This window comes from Pholcus phalangioides, unplaced genomic scaffold (assembly GCF_987345545.1).
Source record: "Pholcus phalangioides strain wild (caught in Gottingen) unplaced genomic scaffold, Ppha-v1.0 ptg000016l_1, whole genome shotgun sequence".
Classification (NCBI taxonomy): domain Eukaryota; kingdom Metazoa; phylum Arthropoda; class Arachnida; order Araneae; family Pholcidae; genus Pholcus; species Pholcus phalangioides.
The window spans coordinates 8,581,386-8,589,108 of record NW_028301609.1 but is presented as its reverse complement, the minus strand read 5'-3'; the positions used below and the strand labels follow the sequence as shown (position 1 = coordinate 8,589,108).

Genomic DNA, 7,723 nt, shown 5'->3' with positions numbered 1-7,723 from the left:
CTGATCATAGTTCGGCGTTGGACAAAAGCCATACAGAATGCTTCGTTTGTTCCTTAAAAAGGTCTCTCGCGTTTTTCCAGAGTCATCCTTTTGCTTTTCCGAGGCCTAGTTCATCCTATCTTTGGGTGTGCCGTAAAATTTTGGAAACCCTGTCTTCAGAAGGATATAGACTTGGTAAGGGTTGTAAAGAAGAGCATCTAAAACATTGGTGGGCAGTGTCGTAACTACGCAGGTGCACCCGCACAGGACGCACTCTTGGATGGAGGGGGGGGGGCAGAATGGACCTAAATGAGCCATTCTGGGCCCAACAATGGGTCATAAGGGTTCTAAATGCTAATCCTTCCGATTTGCATTTAGACAGGCATATATTTTTGCATTTAGGCAATTATTTTAATTGTTTAGTTACTTTTCCTGGCTTATTATTTTTGGGTTGCTGTATTTAGGATACAACTATAATTTTATTACAAGATATACGGAAGACTGGATGTTGTGAAGATATTTATTATTTGTATGTTAATTTTTTTTTTTTTTCATCTCAAATAATAAATATCTTCACAACATCCAGTCTTCCGTATATCTTGTATTAACAAGTGGAGAGCGACATTCATGTCATATATATAGCCCTCTGGTGGCTCGTCGTCCATGAGCTATTAGCTGATCGGTTTCACCGTCCATTGCACGGTTCCGTTCGGCATATATACGCTCTAGCGAAGGAAAATCTCTATCTCCTCTGTAGCTTAGTGGTCAGAGCACTCGTCCGGCAATCGAGGGGCCCGGGTTCGACTCCCGGTAGAGGCAGAGATGAGTTTTTTTCCCTTCCTTAAAAAATTAACATCTCAAATAATAAATATCTTCACAACATCCAGTCTTCCGTATATCTTGTATTAACAAGTGGAGAGCGACATTCATGTCATATAATTTTATTGTCTTTTTCCCAACAATATTTATTTTCATATATTTTTAAATTAACGTAATCTTCACGTACTCCTAAGAGATCCATAAGATCTGTCCAAGAAACTTGTTAGTATTAGTAAACATCCATACCCGAACCGGGATTCAAACACACACCGGCACAGTCTAGCTAGCTCCCTAACCACTGGATTGACAGTCGGCGCTCATTTTTTATTTTCGTTCTTTCCAGACACCTTGTTTGTCAATTTGCCTGTTCTGGTTTCCAATTTTGTATTTGTATTATGACCATCATTTACTTGAACGGTGATGGACTACACTTCTTAAATTTGTGAACATTTTCATGCATTTATCTATTTGTATTACAGTCTTACATGTAGTACTGTATAGAATTTTGTCTTAAAATTTAATGTATTTATATTACAAAAAGATTGACCCAATGAAAAGATAGCAAAAATTCTTGATGATAAAATAAACGTATAGCTATATATGTATCTTTTGACTTTAAAAACAGAAATCCCCATTGCTTCGCAAATTTGCTCCTGAAAGAAGACCACGGATACGAGAGCAACCAATTCTGCACGGTATTCGTCAATTCGGTGTCTGAAGCAAACTTCCGTCCGGCCTAACTCACTCTCAAGTTCTGGATTAACCCTTTTTGAAACTATCAAAGCACCAAAAAACTGGTGAATAAACAAAGATTTACACAAACAGTCAATCGGTTCTACGTGCGGTTCAAGACCGTTTCACACAGTATGAACTGATTAGATCAATTAGACTACAAATGGTTGAGGAACCTAAAAACTTGTTAATACGGACTAAAATGACATGAATGGACCAAATGCAAAAAAAAAGAGCAGACTTTATAGTAAAATAGGCAATTTTCCTGTGGGAAAACATAACCGAATTACCATTCCCAATTTCTATTGCCAAAAGACTTATGTGGAAATCAACAGAACTAAAGTGGCAAGAAAAATGGAACGGCACGGAAACAGCGGGTAGAAAAATATACCAAATTCCACCGAAACTTATAGTGATCTATACATGGTCAAGGGAATATGTCCTATTCCTAACAGAACACAGGCCGTTTCACAAAATACTTGCATATATTTAAGCTCTCAGATAATCAACTATGTGAATGCGGAATGATAGGAGATCCCTGCCATTATGTAACATCGTGCAAGTACACCAATATTCAGTAATGCAAATGCAAAAAATTTATAGCTTTGAAAGAAGAGCCTGCTCCTACGCAAAAATACAGCAAAAATATTGGTGAATCTTGTTCAGTTCGTAAAAGAAAACTTAGAGAAGCTACACGAGAAAAACACACGAGCGGAAATGGAAGCTTCACTTGCAATAACGAATTACTCAGACTGGGAATCAGAATCCGTGTATTAATGATACCCCGATGAAATTAGAAATTTACTACAGGGTGTCCTGTAAGTGCTAGCACAGCTTTTATCCCATCAATCGTCCGTCGTAGAGGTATGACTCCAGTTTGAAAATGCTCAACGACCGTTCAAAAATTACCGTGTACCTGTTTTGAGAGTGAAAATATAGTGTGTAGCAAAATAATAGAAAAATCTAAATTTTTATACGCCCCCCAGTGCTCTAACTTCCAATTAGAAAGTTGTTTCCCGGCCTCTCCCGATGCCAATAGAAAAAGACTATATTTCTAAGTGCAATATTCACTGACGTATTCGAGTTCGAAAAACGGAGGAAATTTTGGAAACAACAGCATTACATGCGGGTGAAACGGTTTTTCCAGATTTAACTCTGTTATTTTACCGAATTTGCTCCGTTTTTCGAATTCGAATATCTCAGCAAATATTGCATTTAGAAACGGAAATATATTTGTTGGGCTCAACAAAACCGAAAATTGTGTTGAAGAAAACTAAATATTTATAATTCAGTCACTTAATTTTTCCAAGAAATTTTAATTCCATAATTATTATATTACACATAAAATTCCTAAAATACAACACGTTTTATAATATTCTGCTAAATTTATCAAGAACTGTATAATATTGAAGGAAATGAAATGTTTATAATTCAGTGATTTAGTTGAGCTTTTGTACAGTGCCATTATGCACACACACACGCTATGAAATTAGTAATTTTATCGTTTTAAACCCTTCGCTTACAAGGTATTGGCGTGAAATTCGGATGATTGCTATTTGACGAATGGGCGATAAATATGGTAACCTTGTCCTAACCTAACCACACGTTAGAGAAAGGGAAAGAAGTTGAAGGGGAAAAAACCACACACACACACACACAGTACATGGAAGAAAAAAACAAATGAGAGAAAAACAGTATAATACATAAGTGCAGATGAGAGCGAGACAGGATTGAGATAAGAGAAAATAGGTATACGAAGTAGATTTGATTTTTCCCCCCTCAGCCAACCTTTTATTGTCTCTTTTGCTCTTATATGTAAAGCATATAGTAGATGGATACATCACATATGTGGGGGGAAAAGTCACTAAGCATTGTGTAAAAATAAAACGAAGGTAAAAAGGGCAAATTCGTGGGGTTATAACAAAGGCTCTCGATGATGAGGAGAGAGGAAAGAAAACAGAGAGGGAGAGCTTGTTTGAGTTTATTCCTGAGTTTGGAAGCAATATTGCGTTCTTGATCGTAAAGTAGTAAAAATATCACATAGCTCGAAAGAATAGTTAAATTTATTATGCATTATGTAATTATAGTATGTGTTATTATTATTAAATTATCATGTCTTATTAATTATGTATAAAATATTCAAATTGCAGAATGTGTGGGTACTACTCATATACGCACTAGTTCAATATTTTAGTTGCATTTATTCTTCAAAAATATTTAGTAAATAAACTTTAGTGAATGGTAGAAATCGTAAATTTTATTCGCTCTTTGTTTTTCTCTATTGATTGAGTTAAAAAAAGAGTTGACTCTATGGTAAGGAAAAGGGTAGAAAATTCGAACAACAAGAGTCTCTTAAACGACTTTTTCATATCTTCTGTCAAAGAGTTTTGGTGATGAAGATGGATTGTCCGGATCGATTTACGTTGAATTGATTCCCAAGAGCAAGAAGAAGAAAATATATATAAGAAATCATTATTGCCCTATGATAAGAAGAAGACAGAAACACACCATCGGTGATCCATATCGAACCATACAACTACCCAATACGTATATATATATATATATATATTCCATGATTGATGGGTTTTTACTATTTCTGTATTTTACAAAATATGGTGCTCGGATACGTTTTGGTTGCGTTATTGATATTTGGAACAGGGAAATAAATTTTTTGATGAATGATTGGATTTTTTTTATTTTCAATGTAAAAAAATACTTTCTTTTTATGATTCATATTGAATATTTTCTAAAATATTCACTGGATATCAATATTATTCTTGAATCACTGAAATTTAAAGTCATGTGAATAGTATGAATAAAAATTTTGCATGCATTTTTCTGTGAGGTAATAATATTTTGCATTGGTCATTTTCAATCTGTCTTGATTGCCTTCTCATACCTTATACTTATTTGATTATCATGGTATTGTGGATGATCATTATTAACATTGCGTAATAGATAATTATAATTATTTACCATGCAATCTGGTTGTATTTTATCTGTCACGCAATTATACTGCATGATAGACAATTACAGTATTAGCAATATGAAATATTTGAGGGTATATTGTAAAAATGTTGTCACGCAAATTGCAGGCAGACCTACAACTTGATAAGTACATAACATGAAAATCCAAGCATTTGTCATCTTCAATTAAAAATATGGAAATGAGATGGAAGCACCAGCGACAACACGAATGAAGCACAACTCAAACGACATAATTAATTTAGGGGCTCCACATACAGACTCACATACACACACGTTCCAACATGTATCCATTTGTTAGAAATTCCGCAGCGGAAAATGTGAACGAGGTGTATGTATGGTTAAGCAATAGTATATATAGCAGAAATACCAAGAGAAGAAAACTAGTGAATTATCCACGAATTATCCACATTTTCAGTCAATAATAATTTTTATGTAAATAGTTGTTCCAAAAAAATTGTGAAAAGTAGTTTTCCGGTTAATTTATGCATTGCCATTTTTATTAAATTGGATAAAAGTGTGATATTTTAATTATTATACTGATATATTTTAATCGCAGTGCATTGATAGTAAATTATACAGAGTATGAAATACCGAATCATCGATAATTCAAACTATTTAATAGTGAGTTTCATTATGTCTATCGCATGTATTCAACTTACAAGGAAAGAGTCTCAACAATTTATGAAAAAAATTTAAACACATTAATTTCACTCAGAAACACGTAAAACCATAGTGAATTAGCGGCAATTAGAATGCAGTCATCAATGTTGCAAAAAATTATCAAAAATGATAACAGTTAGCTACTCATCGCCTCTTGAGCTTCTTGTGATATCTATAAAAACGTCTTTTGACATTCTTTTCGTTTCTTCCCTCTTCCAGAAACAGGGACGGGCTTAAGTATTTGCGGCTCTCAAACAATGGCTTTTTCCAATACTCTATTGATTTGGACGATAGTGCATGCTGCCTTGCGAAAAAATTCAAGTGTGCCCTGAGACGCTTAAATGGTGGAAGGATGTCTGGGCTAGACAACCGATTATCAACACCCAGGGCTGCAACTACACATTCTTTCAGCCGAAAAAGCACGCATTATCCCTTTTTCGTGTAATTCTGATCAATTTAAAAAAAAAAAACAGAATTTAACGCCACCTCTATTCCAGCAGGGCACTAGATCCACCGGCATCCTTCCCCCTGGCTTGGCTGTGGGGGAATTCTGTGAAAACCCTAGGCGAGAGGGTTCGATGTAGGAATTTCAGAGGTCTTGGACAAAATTTAAGCTGTGCTTTGTTAAAACCTTTTACCAGCCGAATTCAGATTCCAAGTGATTTTCATTATTTTTTTTGTTAATTTCTCCTTCTGATTTTTTACTAAAGAGATATCAATCGAGAAATTGAAGAAAAAAAATTTCCCTATGCGTTTTCTTGAATGTTCCCAATTGGGAACATTGGCCGGATCTGACTAAACATAATTTTCGCAGTGAAGCCATCTTACAGGATGATGCAAAATTCGTCATCATTTAATAAATTTATTTTAAAAATTAAAGAATATACATATAGAATTTTAAAAATTATGGAAATAAATTTCTCTCGAATACACTCAAAAGGCATGTATATCTGTATTATAATAAAGAGCTTATGATGAGCTGAAATGCTGGTCTAAAATTCACAAAAGAATACATACATACGGATTTAGGTTTTTGTATGGATCCCTTGGTAAGTTAAAAGATATTATTTAAAAATATAAAGAGAGAGAAAATATTATTTACAACTCTGGTACCTAAAGGCACAGGCTCCAATGACTGCTTACTAGAATATACTTCCATTTTATATGGGAAACCACATTATTTGAGCAAATCATCCAAATTTTAAATCCAAAGCGAATCGGTTTTCCCCATATAAACATCTTACTTGAATGATGAGCGTAATACGGTACTATTGATTCATCGATGCTTAGTTTATCATGGAACAACCCAAACCGAATGTGTGTGAATTTTTCATTTAATTCATCATAGATAGCCAACTTATCACCGGGTTGTAAGAAAGAGTTATCCATCAAATGGAAGTTATTTTTTGTCTCTAAAGTTATTTCTCGGCATAACAGTGGGGACAATCGGTACTGCTGTGTCTACTGAAAGTACCCCAGTAATCATTTTCACTTGGTATTCTGTGATACCCACTTAGCAAAACCAATCAAAAAACTTTGCGACTTTTTTCCACTCAATTTTCAAATTCGATCCATGTTGTGCGACATAAATATTTGTCATCTCAGCCAAGTAACTGAGGTACTCTTGCGGAAAAAATTTGAAAAAAATATCAATCGAGTCGGCTTGCACTTAGCTCAGGAAACTTATGACTGATTGCTTCAGTAGGTTCACTTATATTTTTGTCGAATGCAGTACTTTTTTTCCACTTCGGTTGCATGAATTTTAGTCTTTTGGCACTTGGCACATGATGTTTTCTTATTTTTTGACTGGGTAATTATCTGATCTTTGAAAGGCAATTTTGATATAGAAGGCATGTTGATAGGATCTACAAATTCACCCACAAATGAACTACGTAGTGATCTTAAAACACAGATATCCACAAACATCTGCAGGAACGACCGGGCCAAGCATGTTGTCATCGATATCTTCCTCATCTGTAGCCCACTCATTTTCATCAGGCAGTAGCTGGCACATTTCGAATTCTTCATCAGAGAGATGTGATATATCAGAATCTCTCAAACTCAGTCTAATAAGCTACTAGTATAACAAAAAAGATGGGAAAAGAAGTGTAGAAAGTCACAAGACCAGATATCAACTGAAAACTGAAAGACCAACGTACCAACAAAATTACTCAAAACGTAGAGGGAAGGTTGAAGGGGGGGGGGCAAAGTCAGTCACAGAAAAAAGGGGGTGCTGCATGTAAACATCGGAATGTGAAATTTGATACTTTTCCTTCCTTTTGAGACACACCAGAGAGAAGGAAAAAGCAATAAATTGTTTTTTCGGAATGCCACTCCTCTGCATTGCACTTTAGAATAGTCAGTAGTGGCCAATGTTCCCAATTGGGAACAATCGTAGGAAAAGTTCCCTGGAATTCAAACATATTTTTTTTCTCTCTCATTGAGCATTTCTTATCATTCTTGGCAATATTCTACAATTAAAAAAAAATTGAGATGCATGTATGTTTACAAAAACTATTTTAATAATTAAAACATAAACTTACAG

General features: G+C 34.8%; 1 non-coding gene across 1 annotated transcript; it reads left to right on the top strand.

Annotated features, from left to right (window-relative positions):
• The first annotated feature begins 726 nt into the window (after nucleotides 1-726).
• On the top strand, nucleotides 727-798 carry TRNAA-GGC (transfer RNA alanine (anticodon GGC)). The gene has a single exon. It is a non-coding gene; the product is annotated as a tRNA-Ala (tRNA).
• The last annotated feature ends 6,925 nt before the right edge of the window (nucleotides 799-7,723 follow it).